This window comes from Podarcis filfolensis (assembly GCF_964270895.1).
Source record: "Podarcis filfolensis genome assembly, chromosome: 10".
Taxonomy (NCBI): domain Eukaryota; kingdom Metazoa; phylum Chordata; class Lepidosauria; order Squamata; family Lacertidae; genus Podarcis; species Podarcis filfolensis.
Genome location: NC_139612.1, coordinates 51775104 through 51794656, shown reverse-complemented (window position 1 = coordinate 51794656; position 19553 = coordinate 51775104). Strand labels below are relative to the sequence as shown.

At 43.5% G+C, this 19553-nt stretch overlaps 1 long non-coding RNA gene across 1 annotated transcript in view; it reads right to left on the bottom strand.

Annotated features, from left to right (window-relative positions):
* Positions 1–19553, bottom strand: part of LOC310743725 — a 146506-nt gene that overhangs the window by 49648 nt on the left and 77305 nt on the right. The window contains exon 3 of the long non-coding RNA XR_014539190.1: positions 2979–3076. This is a non-coding gene — a long non-coding RNA (uncharacterized lncRNA). The remainder of the gene's footprint in view (positions 1–2978; positions 3077–19553) is intronic.

The following is a 19553-nucleotide window of genomic DNA, read 5'->3' as shown; positions in this document are numbered from 1 at the left end:
AAAAAATAAAAAATAACAAGCACTTGGCAAGAGTAGCTTGATCCAGTCTAGAACCTGACAGGGCCGGCCTAAGTCATTCCGCTGCCTGAGAAGGACAAGATGCTGTTCCTCTACCCCTGTGGACAGAAACTGACTTGACTGGCAGTTTTGAGTCTTACTTCAATACAGGGACAGTATCCTTCACTGCACTTACAGATGCAGGGCAGGCCAAGTAGCATACACAGCTCTGTCCCCAACATCTTGCCACTACTCCCATGCCCCTGCTTCAGCATTGGCTGCCTGTGGCATCCACCTCATTCTGCCAAGTGGTAAGGCTGTCACCTTGAACTGGGTCGTAGCTCAGTGGCAGGACATCTGCTTTGCATGCAGAAGGTTCCAAGTTCATTCCCTGGCATTTCCAGGTGGGAATGAGATTTGTTCCCTGTCTGAAACCCCAGAGAGCTGCTGCCAAACAGTGTAGGCATTGTTAAGCTAGATGGACCAGTGGTCTGACCAGCTGCCTATATTTCTATGAGAACTGGATGTCTCAAGAATGGCAGAAATCATATTGGTTCTTCCTATGCCTTCTGGAAAGAAACAGGCACATTATTCTGCCCTGTTTCTTTTGGCATCTTGACTGAAATGCTGTTAATTCTGGCTATGTCTGGAATCCTGACTCTTAATTGCTTCTTACCCTGTTGTTACTAAGCGCTGTTAAGTAAATTTATTTGGTGCCCCCTCTGTTTAACATTCTGCCCAACAAAGGAATCACACTGATGGAATGACTGCTGCTTGCACAACGGAACTTCTAGTGCCCACACAATGTACCCTTACACTCCCCCAGAACTGCTCCAGACCTTATGGGGTGGAATCCAGAGCAGATTTGGGAAGCACTAGGGGAATAGGGGAGGAATAGTCCCACTGCAGGAGTGAAGGCCTTCTATAAGCACTATGCCCTTGTTGAATACAACCCAGAATTCCCAACTTACTGTGCAGAGGGTAAAAAACTTTGGGACTTGTGTGTCTTTCAAATCATTGAAAATTTAGTCTAAAATCATTATTATTTTGTTTTCTCTTCTCTTACTGCAAAGGAATCACTGTGTTGTTAAAGGGTATGACTGCACACACTCTGTTTGAGCTGAAACTCAAGGAGCTCTCTGTTATTCAGCCACAAAGGTACTAGTACCAGACACAAAACGGAGAAAAGTATAGTTTTCTTTTCCACAAATCACAGATATCCGAATAAGAGAATATGAAAAGCGAACATTTGAGAACCATCTCTGATGAAACAAAACTGACAGTGAAATGTGCCAATTTACAAAGAACTTCCTATCCACCTTACAGAGAATGATTAAGAAGAATCCAACAGAGCCTTGCTTACTCTGCTTACATTCTGCTTACAGTCTACTTTTACTTTTAATTTATACAGTGCTGTGCACCATTTGCCCTAGATATCAGAATGCCCCTGTAAAATACGGTAGGTTTTTTGAGCCTAGGTGGGGTTCAGAGGGTGAGCCCTGAACAGGAATAACATGGCAGGGTTATTGGTAGCAGAATCAGAGTAAGGTTTTGCAGGCGCAAGGACAGATTCAGCGTGACACTGGCATTGCTCCAATAAGAAAGGTGGACAACTCAGTACTTCTATTCTGGTGCAGCCCTGATGGCTACCCATTGTCTTGGAGATGGCTACCCATTAAAGCCTTGCACTTCTACACCATTATGGAGTCTCCATGTGCCTTCTATGATGTTTCAGGTAGGCATCAAGGGACCTCGAGCAACTAATGCCCTTCCTTAGACAAGAAGTGAAGTGGGATCACTTTACTTTATACCAAGTTGTTTAGTCAAAAAAGTGACCTGTCCAGTATATCCTGACTGGCATTAGCCCTTCACGTTCTCAAGCACAGGTCCTTCCAAACCCTGGTACCTGAGACCCCATAAGCTGTGGTGTGTAGGAAGCCACCTATACCAGGGGCTGGGAACCTTTGTCAGGCAGAGGGTCAAATTCCCTTGTGGGCAAGCCTCCGGAGGCCACATGCAGGGCCAGGCAGAAGTGAAATGCATGTGATTCTTACCTTTGTACAGTCAGGTGCATTCAAGCCACACAACCATCAGCTGTATTTATACCCTCACCCAACCATATATCTTCATCCTCCACCCAGGCAAGCAACATGCATTGCCACAGTTTACAGGAACATTTCAGCCAGGAAAAAGCACCCCAAGACAGCGCATAGCAGTGTTGGCGAGGGGTGTGGTCTTAGGAGAGGGTGTGGCCTGGGAAGAGTCTCAAGTGCTAGATAAAGGCATATGGAGAGCAGCTTTTGACCCTGCAGACCTGAGGTTCCTCACCCTTGACAAGGTGCATTTGCCTTGCCCACAACCCTGGAGACAAGCATATTACTACCCCTTACAAGTGACAGAATGACTATCCAGGGTAAGCAGAAGAAAGAGCCTGGTGTGACTCGTGCATTTGCAAAGTTTTCATTCTTTACATTTTCACCTCACCACCAGAAAGTGGTCCAACTTTTGCCGCTGTTGTGTCTCTCAACTGCTAAAGCTAATAAGGCAAAACCTCAGTATCCCAATTAGTATTAGAAAAGTGGATTTTACACCACTGGAACTATGGCAATTAAGCGAGAGTATCAAAAGCAGCAATCAAAATGGCTACTCATTTTGCTGTGGCATGCCCCATCTTGATGTCACACTGTACATTTCATTAAAAACTAAAAGAACAGCCCTGACTGGTGCTTGTTGGAATGTATCAATTTCTGGATTAAGGCTGGCCCATTGTTTTGTTCTAGTTATTCATATATAGATGAATGGGGCATGGACAAGGCTAATCCAGTATAAACAGCCTGTAACAGTGAAGGGATACTCTGTCCTAGAGAGCCATCTAAGTCTTTTAATTACTTCGGCAACTGATAGATCAGCCCTTGCCCCCTTGAATTCCTTTGTCATGAGAGAGTTAAAATTCATGAGCGTCTATCTTTCTGAATACTTACTCCACTGCCGCTATGTTCTACGCCAAGCAAGCCATCACGTCAAAGAGTTGGAGGTCTGTCAGACCATCTGTTACATAATAGTCACCGATTTCTGAAATCTGGGGATGGAGAGAGCAAAGATTATGGAAGGTTTTTTTAAAGGGGGGGGAGAAAAAGAGAACAGATTGCCACCTCCCTTGCAAAGGAAAGTTGGAGGGTAGTAATAAATAATAAGCTCAAGTCAAAGCGGGACTGGCTTTTATTAGACAGCAAAACAAACTTTCAGAAAAGAAAACAGCAGAAAACAAAATAGGATTGATGGCAAACAACAGCATTGCAATGAAGTTTCAGCAATATTCACTCAGGCGAACACTAGCCCAAGGCAGTTCAAGACTTCAGGTATAATACATGCATAATAACGCAATAGCACCCCAATGGGTAACAACAACAACAACAACAACAACAATTTTGGCATGATTTAATGTTAGGACCATCTCTGAAGTCATTCTAAAAATAGTAAAGAACTTGGCACTGTTGCAATGTGTGGTCTGCACTAACTAGCAGTATCTCTGCAGGATTTCAGTAAAGATTCTTTCCTAGCCATATCTGGATGCTAGGGATTGAAACTGCCACGCTTTGAATTGAGATTAGATAGATAGATGATAGACTCTTCCTCTAGCCATCTCTCCTGAATCTGCAGCTCTCCCCCAGTCTGGGGAACTAGTCACCAGGCATCCCCTTTGCACTGCCAGACTATCTGAACCACCATCTGCCACCCAAATTCCTGGTGGCCTGACAGACTAACTGCATGTCCTCCATCCAATTACCCATCTACCCACAGGTATTTGCCAGCCTTTTGACCTAAGTAACTGACACCAAGCAGTGTCCTGGAATCTAATGTGATCTGACTGATGAAAAAGTCAGGGAAATGAATGAAGAGCCCCAAGGCTACACAGTCCCAGTGCACCCCTACACTAGTTGATCCTTGACTGTTGCAATCCGCCTCCTGAAAGGGATTTGGAAGAAGAACGTCAGAGATCCAGGCTATGGTTTCATCATCAGCTTAATGAACAGTTCCAGTTTAGAAATCTAAGTAAAAAGTGTGCATGCTACGTGAATAACTACATTTCTCAAAGTTGAAAAAGTCGGAGTTTGTGTTGCAAACGTGGAGCCCCAGGCAGCAGACATGTCTCCTTCTCAAATGTAGCTTGGTAGCTCGGTGTAAAATACATACTTTCCATGCAGATGGTCACAAGCATCATTCCCCAGCATCTCCAGGTAGGGCTGTGGGAAAGACTTCTGTTTGAAACCCCAGAGAGCCTTTGCCAGTCATTGTAGTGACAATACAGAGCTAAATGGACTAATGGTCTATCTCACTGCTACTGGTATTATGCAGAGAATCTGACTGGGATGTTACATGCATGTTTGGGGCCCAGACTCCATTTATATTGCTGTATTGATGGTTACTATTGTTGTTGCTGTTTACGGTGGTGGGGCATTAATTGTATCTTAAACGTGTTATTGTCAACGGCTTCCTTGTTTGGTGGAAACCACTTAGGGGTCTTATATCACAAAAGGCACTTTATAAAAAATATTAAATCAATCAATCAATATGAACAAGCATGCACAAGATGGGGGTGGCATTTAGTGAGAGGAGTAGCCCAACACCTGTCACTCAGAGTCTCCCTGCCAATTATCGTTATGCAGGATAAGCTAGTCACCATAACCAAGGCTCTTAAAATGCACTTGAGGCAAAGCCAAATTTGCACTTGAAAATAATATTTAATCTTGAACAGTGCCTTTAAACCTCCCTGCAAAATGTGCTCTTCCTTACCAAAACCCTCTTTGCTTTCCTACCCCAACATGGAAACTTTCAATGCCATTACTGGTTGGGCCTATCCAGGGATCATAAATGCCCTCGGTTGTGAGCTCAAGGGTTTTTTATGGCATTAAACTTGGACTCTGCTTAGTCAGGTCTCTTTGTCTTTCAGAAACACAATGCTAGATAATGTCCACACAAATTGCCCTCTTTTTTAAGCATTTGCAAAGAAAGAAAAAAAGCCCCAAACAAGCAAGTCTTCTTTATCATACTCATTGGACAACACTTTTGCTCATAGTGGAGGTAGCTGCACGATAAGTTCTTTAAAGACATCTTTCTTCTGTTTCTGCCTCTTTTGTCTTTTCAAGCCCTGTTTAGTTTGATCAAAGAACAATCACACAGGCAGCAGGGAGGAAAGGGAATAGGAATGTTTACTGAAGGCACACGCACAGTCAACACAAATTGCTCAGAGCTTTTTGTGGTTTAAGGTGGTTGGATTTTTTTGTTTGTTGTTGTTTTCATAAAGCAGTGCGCATCAGAAAAGAGCAAATATGGCATTACGGAAATCATGAAAGGCTGCCCTCTTCCTTCCCATTATCTGTGCTATGAAAGAACATTCATTAAAGAAGTGCACTGCAGCCTTTTTTAGGTTTATTAATTGATCGCACACAATCATGCTGACAGATGGAGAAGATGAACTTTATACACTGAATAAAAGTAAACAGTGAACACACCGGCATCAATGAAGTGAATTGTCATCATGGAATATGGGTTGCTATAATGAGGTTTATTAGGGTGTTTTTGCTTTGCAACACTGAAATGAAGCTATTTCATGAGAGCTTGAAAGTCACCCCAAAGAGGAAATTAATCCCCCCTAAAAAGTTTGTGCACATTTGCATAAAATTTGCACATGCTAATATGCATGCATCAATGCAAATTTACAAATAATGTATTGTTTCCAACTAAGTAATGATCAGATTAGTAGATGCACAGACAACGGACCTATGTAAATCATGCCCACTACTTTTAGCGGGTCTGCCCTCAACAGGACTAACATTAGATATAACCTGATTACAGTGGTACTTCGGGTTACAGACGCTTCAGGTTACAGACGCTTCAGGTTACAGACTCCGCTAACCCAGAAACAGTACCTCGGGTTAAGAACTTTGCTTCAGGATGAGAACAGAAATCTTGCAGCAGTGGTGCAGCAGCAGCGGGAGGCCCCATTAGCTAAAGTGGTGCTTCAGGTTAAGAACAGTTTCAGGTTAAGAACTGACCTCCAGAACGAATTAAGTTCTTAACCCGAGGTACCACTGTACTAGAATTTAACAGAAATACAGTACATCTCACCATACCAGAAAAGTCTGTGACCAGGTTGCCTATGTGTCTACAGAGGGCTTGTCCACACTTCTGCTTGCCCCACCCCTTTCCCCTGGGAAAAACAACTCTTTACTGCTGAATCGGAACAAACAACAATCAATTTTTTTCCTGCAGATTGATTTCATTTTGATTCATCAGTAAACAGCAGGTTTTCCCAGGAAAAGCGGCAGGACAAATGAAAACAAAACAAAACACTCAGACCCATGCCTAGAAAGTCTAGGAGAATTTGCTTGTGAAGACTAACTCCTCTCCCCTCATCATTATATATCTAAAAAGCACTATCACTGTGCATAACACTTTACAAAGTACAAGAAGGCAGGCCCCTGCCCCAAGAAGCTTACAGTATAATACCTGACACAGATGAGATTTCAGAGGCAGGGGGTAAACATGGGAATAATGTATTTTCATCTTAGATCTAGCCTAAACAGACATGTGATTCTCACAACCAGCTCTGGCACTGCAGCTGCTGCTCATGCCGACTTCAAACCCCTGTTCCATCAGTGGCAATGTTTATGCCATGGCCCATGGTGCATGCAGATCCCTATGTGTACTGAGTAATAGCACAGCTATTCAAATAGTAGAGGGAAGGGTCACTGGTGCCCTAAAGCGCAGTGTGCTGCCAGCCATCACATGACCATCCTCATTCAAAGCTGTGACAGAACATGCAGTGCCTACAACACCATAAAACATGGGCCCTTATTCTCGAGTTACAGAGAATAAAAGAACCCGAATTACAGAGAATAAAATGAACAACATGGCCTTGTGTTGGCCTGTATGACAACCTGAGTGCGACTCAGAGAAGCAGATCAATGTCATTGCACATACCAGCGCCAAGGCTGTTCCAACTACCAAGTTTGACCTTTTCTCCCATTTACGTCAAATAATGAACTGAGTTTGGCTTATCCGGTAAGCTGTATTATTTGGGATTCTTTCCCCATTTTTTTCACAAGCTTGGTTGCAATTCCACTGACATATATAAAGTACTATTTGTGTTGCCCCAGAAATCCTTCAGTAGGGAACAGAGGAATGAAAGAAAGCATAAAACCATCCTTGATTTCACTTAGGGTTCAATCTCTTTTCATACTTTAAGAAGACGTAACATTTCAAAGGGTAATGAAGAGGAAGTGACTGTGGAGACAGGAAGTCTGAATGGCCAGCAACTGTAAAAGATAAAGTGTTATTTGTGCTACTGTATTTGATCCACTGCTTTGCATTCTCAGCATGAAATATTAGGCAAGAGACTTGGATATAGTGGAAGGCAAGGTTGTCCTGGGTGTTGGATAGGGAGAGAAAATCAAGAGTGGCAAGATAACAGCACTGGGTTCATCCTCCAAAAAAGACATATTTAGGTAGAAAGTGTAATATCTCTTCCTAAGAGGAACTGTGGTTTGTGCATGATTAACTACTCACTTATGTACTGTATTTATTAGTTGTCTTCCCATCTGGTGCCCATGCAATATTGACTAAAAAACCCAATAACAAAAACATACAAATCAGTTAAATATGCATTAAAAAACAAGAAAGCAACAATAAAACACTGCTAAAAATATATGAAGCTGCCTTATACGACATCAGTCCATCAGCTTTAATTTTAAAATCTTAATTTTAGCTCGTAAATGCACATTTCTATCAAGTTCATAACACGGTCATTCTAATCCCTTGTCTTATCTCCTTCTCCTTAAAAATGATCAGTTCTTATTTATTGTCATCTCAGCAACCTGAATAACGTCACACACAAGTTTCCGGAGTATTTGTATATTTCGCTGTTTGCAGTAACATTCTATTTGCAACCAATTAAGCAGACACAATGGAAGCTCCCTGGGCTGGCAGCTTGTCCGCGGAAAACTGCTGAAATTACTTCCTTTAAAAAGGTAATTCATTGTCTGTTAATAAAATAACTGGAATGCAGTCCACAAGTTGCTTGCATTGTGTCTCAGAGGAAATGTGTAACAGTGTAATCCTATGTATAATTTACTCAGTAGCATGCCTCGCTGATGTAAGTTCACTCACAGTGCAATGCTATGCTGTGTACTCTTGAGTACACCCAACTGATGTATGCCTGGGATTGTAGACTTAAATCATTTTGTTCTTCTAATACTGTAACTGCCTCTTTTGTGCTGTAGAGTTTTCTTTTGCATACATTTCAAATTAAATTATTTTTCTCCTCAAACTCTTCCATCTACCCATTCATTTTTGAACCTAGAACCTTCAGAAGCAGGTGCTCAACCACTGAGCCACAATCCCTTCCCACTGGGCTTTGTATGTGAGGTGACTTTCTAGCACAATACTCTATTCCACCATTCATGAAGTGGAGATTGGAGTGTTTCAGCGCAGGGATGGACTATGCTTCCTCTCTCTAAGAACTTGTACTAGTTTAATGAAGGTTCTGTCACGGCACTTCTCTTTTTTTAAAAAAAGGTCCCAAGCTGTGTTAGTTTTATAGCTAAAGGAACACATCTGGTGTCCTGAACTGATAGAACAGACTATGTGACATCAGAATGTAGGAGAACGATCACCCCTGCAGGAAATAACACAGTGCAGAAGTGAGCAACCTGGACCAGAGGTTTTTTATATGCTAAGTCAAAAATAAATAAATGCAGGGCTTTTTTCATGGAGGACCATTCACAATTAACAACCCCACTTGCAACCTAAAGTGGTACAGTCCACTCCATCATCTCATTCTGCTGCAAGTGTAGAAGACCAGGTCTCGGTCCACTCAAATTCAGAAATAAGGGGAGGAAAGGCATTGCATTTAAAAAATATATATTTCTGACATGTGTCAGCTCATGGCGCACAGCTTTGAAATTAAAAGCTCTGACAATGTCTCGTTGGATGTAGCCTAATGCAACCAGGAACCGAAAAAGGCTCCCTCACCCCAAATGAGCCATCACTGTCTGCGCCGAATGCAACTGTTCAGCCAAAACCACTTTTGTGACCTGATACAAATGGAACTGTCTTGAACAGCAGAATCTGCTTTTGTGCTTTTTGCTTCCAAGAAGAGTGAAGGGAGGTCAGGAGGAGAGAGATGGGAGGGAGGGAGCTGACCATTCAGCACAAGCAACTGCATTCCCCGCTGTCTGCTCCAGAGACCATTGCTGGCAGCCAGCCCTGGACGCAGCAGACGGCTGCCCTTTCTAGCAATGCTGTGTGGTGCTGTAACTATAGCAGACATGCACAGGGGAGATATTTGGAAAACATCCCAGGGGAAGCACTCTTTCTGCAAAGCAGCAAAGGCCACTTCAGATGTTCTACATGCCTTTTGTGCTCTCAGCTTCACCCGTCCATGGAACTTAGAATGTACAATGTGCATGTGTGTTTATTTCATAGCCGTGTATACTCAGTGAAATAGAGGATGTGTACAATCAGAGTCATATTCAGTTGCACTCTCTCTAAGAACATAGGAAAGCAACATATGAAGAACACGCTGAATCAGGCCAATGGCATCCTGGTATCACAGATGCCCATTGAAAACCCACAAGCAGAACCTGAGCACAAGGACACTCTCCCCTCATGTGGTTTCCAGAACCTGGTATTCAGATACATTACTGCCTTCAGCTAGCCATAGATAGCCTTCTCCTATGTGCATTTGTCAAATCGCCTTTTAAACCCACCCAAGCTGGTCATCACTGCCTCCTGGGGGAGCAAGTGCCATGATTTAACTATATACTACATGAAGAAGTTCTTTATTTTATCTGTCCCCCTCAATGGGGAGTTGCTTGATCATTTTAGTTGCCCTTTTCTGAACCTTCTCTCTCTCTCTCTCTCTCTCTCTCTCTCTCTATCACACACACACACACACACACACACACACACACAAAATTGTGGAAGGGGGAGAGCAAAGATAAGTCTATTGACCCTACCCACTACAACACTACTTTGCCCCATGGCCCCACACCTCTCAATGTATTGGAGGGTTAACTTCTATAGCAGGGATCCTGCAGTTACTCAAATAGACTTCCTGCGCCATTTAAAACCCTGCATAGCCAGAACCTGACATTGTGTGGGAAGCCTACACAAGTGGAGAATGCTTGCCACGGCAGACTTTCAGCCCCCCAGCTAAGTCCCCAACTGCCTACGTTCAAGATGCAGGCACTGGTATGCAAAGTACAGGATACCTGAAAGATCATTTCACCTTTTATATGCCTAATCAATCACTGTGCTCTGCAGGAAAGAGTCTCCAGTAGATACCATCTCATCAGGAGGTCCATTCTATACAATGTAGGGATCTGGCCTTTAATACAATGGTACCTATCCTTCGGGATGTGGGTGGCACTGTGGGTTAAACCGCTGAGCCTCTTGGGCTTGCCAATCAGAAGGTCGGCGGTTCGAGTCCCCATGATGGGGTGAGCTCCCGTTGCTCTGTCCCTGCTCCTGCCAACCTAGCAGTTCGAAAGCACATCAAAGTGCAAGTAGATAAATAGGTACCACTCCAGCAGGAAGGTAAACGGTGTTTCCGTGTGCTGCTCTGGTTCGCCAGAAGCGGCTTAGCCATGCTGGCCACATGACCCAGAAGCTGTACGCCGGCTCCCCCGGCCATTAAAGGGAGATGAGCGCCGCAACCCCCAAGTCGGTCACGACTGGACCTAATGGTCAGGAGTTCCTTTACCTTTACCTTTACCTATCCTTCAAAACGCCTTCCCCTTATATATTAGGTAGGTGTCAGGAAGTGGTAATGGAGGAACCATGACTTACTTATTCTTCTTCCACCACTTCTGGGGAAGGTGTTCTGCCTTCCTGATGAAAAAAGCAAAGCTCAACAGGAAAAGCACACATAGCTGAGGAAGGAATATCATGAAAGAAACAAACAAAGAGTGCACATGAGTTAAAAGTTTAACCTTGTGCAAACAGCCCTATTGCAGCAGGTTGACACAGGTCTCCCTGACATTGGCAGTACCATGGAGGCCACCTGTAGCTAAACATACCTGATATGGTTTGAGGATTAAAGGTTGTTGTTGTTTTGTTTTGTTTTTTAAAAATCAGAATCAGATTTACTGACTGCACAAATGGGCAGCAAAAATTCTCAACAGCTGGTTTAGGATTCCTGCATAGAATACAGCTTCCCCACTTGGATTCTCAAACTCTAGTTGGTGGCTCCATGAGGGAGAGGATACAACTCAGCCTTCCTCCTTGGGATGCATTTCTGCCTTGAACATGAAAGAAGCCGCATTGCACTACGCCAACCACTGATTCATCTACCTGGCTGGTGCCTCATTTGATTGGCAGTGGTTCCCCAAGGTGTTTGTGGACTGCAGTCCTTTTATTTCAGGCCTAGGCAACCTTTCTGGGGTTGAGAGCCATATTTCCTCAGGGGCTACATCCAAGTGACAGTGGTGAGGTCAAAGCCAACCTTTTTAGAACAGCGTTTCTTTCTCTCATTTATTCATTCATCATCCATTCATTCTTTTACCATTCTCTATCTCCCTCTGACACACAAACACACCCCACAAACTTGCCTGCCTGCCTCCTCCCATTCTCTGCCATCTGTGAAGCAGTGAGCGACTCCCAGCACGCAGTACTGTCAAGAGGCAGCCCAGAGGACAAAAGAAAGAACCCAGGTCCTGCAGTGGTGTTCCAAAGGACTGCTCTGTCTGTAAAAAAACACACACAACACAGATCAATCCCCCAGCAAACAACTGTCAGGGGTTGTTCCAGAGGAAAAACCACAGAGCTCAAGTCCTAGGGTGGCATTCTGAGGGGTTTATCTGCCTTTGGAGATTCTACAGACTTATCCTTTTGCATGCAAGGCAAGTGCTCTACAACTGGGTACGTGGTCTCCTTCAGGAACTAGACATTGCAGAGAATGTAGCTGCCACCAAAACAGCAATTCCCCATGTCAAATATGTAAGTTTCTCCAATACCCCCCAAACTTCATTGGCTACTCTTGTAGAGGAACTCTTAACATGATGATGCCACATCAGACATTTTGCATTATTAGATGATAGTAGGAGAGGAGCAAAGGAATAAACACAGCACTATTGCAATCTCAGGTTCCAGTCTTGAACAAAATTCACTAGCAAGTCTAGTTTGAACTGACCTTGTATAAGAGGACTTCCCAGGAGCACCTGGACTAGGACCTAGGGGACCATGGTTCAAACCTTGGACCAGTTTCTGCCTCTCAGACTAGCCTACCTCACAGGGCTGTTGTGGGAATTAAATGAGAGGAAGAACCACCTTGAGTTCCTTGGAAAAAAGATGGGGTACAAATGCAATTAATATTATCTGCCTGTAGATCATAATTAAATATATTTTCACATAATGTGGAGAAGGCTCATATTTATCTTAGCCAACTGTAATATGCACATTTAATTTAATTAGTGGCTTTGTCACAAATGCACATTATAGAAATAAAGAAGGGGGGAACAGGATAAGGAGTGCATGAAATGGGAAGGTGAATAGAATGGCCTCAAGTCAGCTGTTGTAAAGGCTAATTTTGCATTCATAATTCCGTGTTTGCCCTTATTTTGTGTGTCACTGCTTTGGCTACGATCTAAACACAGTGCTTCAACGTAGCTACTGAACCATTGTCCAGGCCGCCGTCAAGAAAGCAGAACACAAAGCACGGCTGAACAAACCAGCAGGCACGCTACCAAAAAAAAGGGAGGGGAAGGCATTCATTTTGCTTAGCTGCAACACTCTCATTGCCTGCGCTCCACATCAGAACAAATTAATTTGGGAGCACAGCAAAGAAAGGCTTAGCAAAGACTCCTCAAGTTTCAAGCACAGAGGTGCCATTCCCACAAGTGCAGTGAGCTCGAAGTCACTGGGGATTTGAATTATAAGCTATTAAAAGCCTGCTTGTCTGAGTGTCCTGCTAATTATTCTTTTTGAGACCGTTGGATGGGAATTTGCGTCCTGGTTTTGCAAAATTATGTTGGTAAGCAGAGGAAGAAATTTGCTGCATGGATAACGCTACCCACGCTACCAGCTGTATTTCTGATGCGCAACACAATGTTCTATCGCGTTATGATTATTTATTGTTGTAAGCTGCTTCGGAATTCATTTGAATGAAAAGAGGCATAGAAATATAATAAATCAATAAAATCAACCAGTCTTTTTCTTCTCAATCAAGCTTCATCTCCTTCTTCTAATAACACACCTTTTCAGCAAAATGTGGCCCAAAACATTATGTTGTTGTTTAGTCGTTTAGTCGTGTCCGACTCTTCGTGACCCCATGGACCAGAGCACGCCAGGCACTCCTGTCTTCCACTGCCTCCCGCAGTTTGGTCAGGCTCATGCTGGTAGCTTCAAGAACACTGTCCAACAATCTCGTCCTCTGTCGTCCCCTTCTCCTTGTGCCCTCAATCTTTCCCAACATCAGGGTCTATTCCAGGGAGTCTTCTCTGGACATGCACGCACCTGTTTTTTCTTTGCTAGCTATACATTTCTGAATGAAAATAAAATTCTGTTCCTGGAATGGTCCTGTAGACACTAGTGGAGATGTTCTCCTAATAACCTCCAGATCCCCACTGCAGCTTGCAAGTTCTCTGGGCAAATATCATCTCACAGTATCATAATACCAACCACTGCTCCTAGCAGTGTTGCAATCAGATGCAAAGTACCCTCGAGGTGCCCCAGATCCTTCTGTTGTTTGGCAAGATAGTTGCTGTGCCAATTTCACTGATTCCTCCAGTCCAGATGAGCTCAGAGATGGCATGCCCTACCTAAAACATCTCAGGCTGAAATAAGGATAGCCTTTTTTTGTACTGGCTTTAGAGAAAGGATCATTGCCTTAGCATGCACATAACCACTCACATCCTGCCCTTCATCACACATCTTCACCATAAATATGTGCATCATATTTATTGGCATATTTATTGTTTGTTTGGTTTGTTGGTTTGTTTTTTTAAGCAAGAATGTTTAATCTCACATGGTGGTACTTATTTGTAAGAGCTTCATAGGCGGCTGCCATGTTGCTCATTTATGAAAATTACAACTGAAACTGATACAACTGCATTAAGTTTGAGTGGAGACATGGCACAGTATCTTCAAGGGCACTAGTGGGGAGGACTTTTATTTAGAATAAAAACAGCTGCATGCAATTAATCACATGGCAAACAGTTTTCCCTGCATGATAAGCCATAATGGCTAAACTGTTTACTTCTATACACCTGTTGAAAGGTACAGCAGCCCTATCAGCAGCTGGGCAACCTATTTGCATGAATCTTGGAAATATGCCTTAATACTGCTGAAGCATTTGCCATGCATATCCCTGGCTGGATGGGCAGCCCTAGACACATGGTTCTCCATTCCAGTTCAGGAGCTGTGTGTGCACATCCCTTTAAAACAGAACTGAAATCCAGCTCCTTGGCTGTTTTTGTTGTTGTTGTTTAGTCGTTTAGTCGTGTCCGACTCTTCGTGACCCCATGGACAAGAGCACGCCGGGCACTCCAGTCTTCCACTGCCTCCCGCAGTTTGGTCAAACTCATGTTAGTAGCTTCAAGAATACTGTCCAACCATCTTGTCCTCTGGCGTCCCCTTCTCCAAGTGCCCTCAATCTTTCTCAACATCAGGGTCTTTTCCAGGGAGTATTCTCTTCTCATGAGGTGGCCAAAGTATTGGAGCTTCAGCTTCAGGATCTGTCCTTCCAGTGAGCACTCAGGGCTGATTTCCTTCAGAATGGACAGGCTGTTTTAGGGGAGACTAAATTTAGTCCCCTTCTGCTTCTCCAATCAGCTCTTAAAGGGGGGGGGGCTAATGCCAAGCATGGAAGCACAACTGCTCTTTGTCTGCTATTTTTCAGTTCAGGCAGCATGTTTTGCTACAGTGCGAACACAGTAACCACTATCATGGAATAATTTGTAAGATTTACTACAATTATCTCTGTTCGAGTTGGTTTAATATTTTGACTCTTTAAAGAGCCCCATGAATATACAGCAGGGGGCTTTCTCCATTTGAAGTTAAGTGGGACGACAACAGTTTAGGCCATGGGTAGGGAAACTAAGGCCCAGGGGCCGGATCCAGCCTAATCGCCTTCTAAATCCGGCCCGCGGACGGTCTGGGAATCAGCGTGTTTTTACATGAGTAGAATGTGTCCTTTTATTTAAAATGCATCTCTGGGTTATTTGTGGGGCATAGGAATTCATTTATTTTCCCCCCTCCAAAATATAGTCCGCCCCCCCCCCCCAAGGTCTGAGGGACAGTGGACCGGCCCCTGCTGAAAAAGTTTGCTGATCCCTGGTTTAGGCTAAACTTGCCTCACCTCTAAGAGAGCATCACATTCCTCTTCCCAACAAAAGCGGATGTGGGGGCGGGGAGTCAAAGTGGAGGGGGGAAGCTGACAACAGTCATTAGAGTTCCAACTCCTTGGAAAAAGCCATAAAATGGCAGCACTGCAAAATACAGTAGAAAACCCAGGCCAACTTTCACTCACAAATCATAAAATCGATTCAATGGAGAGCAAGATTTGTAGAAACAAACATACGAAGAGGCCATAAAAGCCATACAACCGCTTTGCCTCACAGTGACTATATTCAAGATGTCTGGTTGAAGACTGACTTTCTTTCATAGTCAATCAGATAATAATAAGACCCCCTTTTAGAATTACAGAATAGTGAAATTCATCACCATAATTTAATTGTAGAAGGTTATTAAAGAGCACTTCGACTCCCCTCCTGCTCCGGCGCTGCTTTTGTATATTAAACTCAGACTAATCAAATTGCAGATTCCAAGAGTACGGTATTAGTCATCCCCCATCCCTTTTAATTTGTTTAATGGCTTCTCTGTGTTTGTGTGTGTGTAGTTGTGCAGCAGAGGCTCGCACCATGCCAATAAAAGAAAGGATGGGAGAGCCAGTTTGCCTAAAAGAATAAAGCGTGCCTCCGTTCTAAGGTTACATTTGATGTTGGGGTAATTCATGGGATGTGTACTGCAGCCAGTGGCTTATTTCTGCTCAATAGTCCACAGACACTGGAGGAGTGAAGGGAGGAGGTGGGGATAAAGGAAGGGAATAATTCTTAAAAAGCCTGAATTTAGACTTACTGCTCCAAAAACCCTTTTGTATTTTGCCAACTTATCCTGACTGAAAATGCAGTATTCTGCCAAGAAGTCAACTGCAAGAGAGGACTGAGAACAGAAAAGGATAAATTAGCCTAGTTAAAAAGCCTCCTTTTCCAGTATTTCTCCCCCTCGCTCGACACTTAGAAGAAAAACACCTGACTAGAGAGCACAATCCACCAGGACTGTGCGCGGTCCCCATTCATTACAAATGGAGTTTGTACAGGAGACTATCCTAATAGTTTGTTCCCGGAAGGACTCGGTAAGACTGGCTACAGGAGAACCTTTCTAGTCCAGGTGTGGGACAGCTGTGAGCTTCCAGATGTTGTTGGACTCCAGTTCCCATCAGTCCCAGGCAGCATGGCCAATAGGAAGGAGTGGCAGAAGTCGTAGTTCACCAACTTTATGCTTTTATTGTTGATGTGGGTTTCTTTCTGTTAAATTATTTTGAGATGTTTCATAGGAAATGATTAATAAATGGAATAAATAAATGCAATGTAAATGTAAATGATAGAGATGCCCCCAGCACCACTGCTCAGAGTAAGCCCTCCCCCAAAACACTGAAATGACTCCCATGTGTGTGTAATGGTTAGTGTGTTAGACTAGGGTCTGGGTGACCCTAGGGCAGCCATTGTCTCTTAGCCTACCTTACAGTTCAAACTATTGGTGTTGACCTTTAAAGCCCTAAACGGCCTCGGCCCAGTATACCTGAAGGAGCATCTCCACCCCCATTGTTCTGTCCAGCGCCGAGGGCCTTCTGGAGGTTCCCTCATTGCAAGAAGCAAAGTTACAGGGAACCAGGCAGAGGGCCTTCTCGGTAGTGGTGCCCACCCTGTGGAACGCCCTCCCATCAGATGTCAAAGAGATAAACAACTACCTGACATTCAGAAGACATCTGAAGTTCAGGGAAGTTTTTAATGTGTGACATTTTAGTGTATTTTTTGTCTTTGTTGGAAGCCGCCCAGAGTGGCTGGGGAAACCCAGCCAGATGGGCGGGGTACAAATAAATTATTATTATTATTATTATTATTATTATTATTATTATTATTATTATTACAGGGTTGTTATGAGAATAAAATGGGGAGCGGGGAGGAGAACTATGTATACCACCTTGAGCTGCAAGGAGGAAAGGTGGGGTATCAATGTAAAAATAAAATAATTAAATAAAAATAAACTTCTGTCACTGAAATGAGGCAGTGAAGTTGGGGTGGAGGAGCATTTGGGCTGAGCCCTACCTTCCCCCAAACCATGATACACAAATACTCTCTGTGGTTACCCAGTGGTGAGGAATATATAGCACTCTGCATCTGCTCAGGAGGACTCCTATCTATTCATCCTAAATTCCATGGTTAAGCTCTGCTATTGGCCGTAGACTGAACCTTAGTGAGTACTGGCACTAAGTCAGCTCTGGCCTTCTTTTCTTCAAAGTTCCTACTTTATCTAACCAAACTTTGTGTGTGTGTGTGTGTGTGTGTCTGTGTGTCTGTATGTTTAATCCTTCTGATACTGGCTTTGGGTAAGACAATAGGAGAGCTTCTTATGAGCTTCCCTTTCTTGAGCTACCCCCAGACAGCTGGCCAAAACTTCATCAAATGAAATCGATGCAAAAGGCCCTGACGACGCCGGTCTCCTCTGAAGAGAAATAGAAAAGCCTTTTGTCTCTGCAGAGACCAAGCCTTATCAGCCAGTTCTGTCACTCATCCTTCCTCTGCCCACTTTCAAATCCTGCTGGATTTATTGCAGATGTATCAAGCAATCCGGAAAATAATGGTACAAGCAAAGAGGCTAGTCGGCTATCGACTCCAAGCTCTGGACAATGCCAAAGGGAAATTATGGGAACAAAAGGTGCGCTGGGGTGACAAATGAAGAGAACGCTTTGGCCCCATTGAAGGTGCAAAGGCTTGGACAAAGCTAACACACTAATGCCAAACAGCTAGCTAGCGTTATATGATTACATCTTAGGGCTCGATATGCACAGCCCCCCACGCACACATGTAATTTGGATTCCCTCTGCTGGTCCCCTCCAAATTGCTAAAAAGACACAGGTTGCTTGTGTGTGTGTGTGCGTGGGGGGGGCATGCCCGCAGTGCACCATAAAACAATAATCATGATAATTACTTACACATAGAAAATACATATGAACACAGTATTTCCTCCATACCCTCGCAGCAGCACTTCAGTTTAGATTGCTTGTGTGTTTGAAATGCACATGGGGCAATTAAATGTTGATATCCACAATATTTTAACGCACTGCACACATCAACAAGTCCTCCACCCCCTGCCCATTTCTTTCACTTTGGTAATTATTTTGATTGCCCTTGCTTCCTTCCCCTGCACTTTCTGGATTTCTGGGAGACTGCCACTGAGTGAACATCAGAACATAAATCTTGTATGACCATGTGACAGAAAATGTTCCTCTTTTTAAATAATATTTCTAGGAAGACAACAGGTTGAGCAAGAAACGGAATCTCATATTTTATCTGAAGTGATCTTAAAAAGCACTAACTTGACTTCAAGTTAAAAGAAAAGTTAAATTATATATTTTATGTTCAGGCAGGTTTTACTTCTTCTGGATATTTTTTTACATACCTTAAATTTTAAGCATTAAGAGCTGACTGTCAACAGCATTCCCCACCCTTTTTACATTAATTTTACTAAATTTGTATAACTTCTTAGTCATTGTTGTTCTCTTTCTCAAAAGCAGATGGTGTTTTCTGAATGCATTTGTTTCAAAATTAGAAAATACCCAACTGTCTAAATTTTGTGTGATGGAGAGGTGTGAAAAACGAAAGGCCAAAATCGTGAACACAGTGGGTTTTCTAACCTCATTTCCACCCAGAATTGCAGCAGCAAGAACAAGGCTGTTTCTATAGCATATCAAGGGATTTTGTGCACATGTGATGTCTCCCAGAGGCTTAAGGCATGTATGCATCAGTAGTGTTCAGACTTTCTAGCTGAGACACCTATTTCCACCTTGACTCATCTGCCATTTGTACACCTTGGCCACAGAACTCCAACACATTGCAGAGGGTTTGGGGACATATCTTCTCTGATAGCCACTCAATTCACGTGCAATACTCAGCAGGTCCATTAGGTATCCAGTCCTAGTTTTCCAAGCCAGGTAAGGGAACTGTCCAGCAATGTCAGCAGTCAGAGGGCCCAGGGCTGAACAGGATAGGAGCTGTCCAGAGACTGTTAGACTAGAAGCAAGTCTATGGAAAGTGTTGCATCAGCAGCTTCTCAGCACCAGCTGTGAATCAGTCTGGCTGCTTCCCTTTCTCAAGTACTAGTACGGCCTTGATCCTGGCTGTATTTATAATCATGGTTTCTCCTCCAAAGTAAAACTCTGACATGCGATGCCTTGTGCTGTCAAGCAACCAAGCTTCAGTTCCAGGTTCACTACT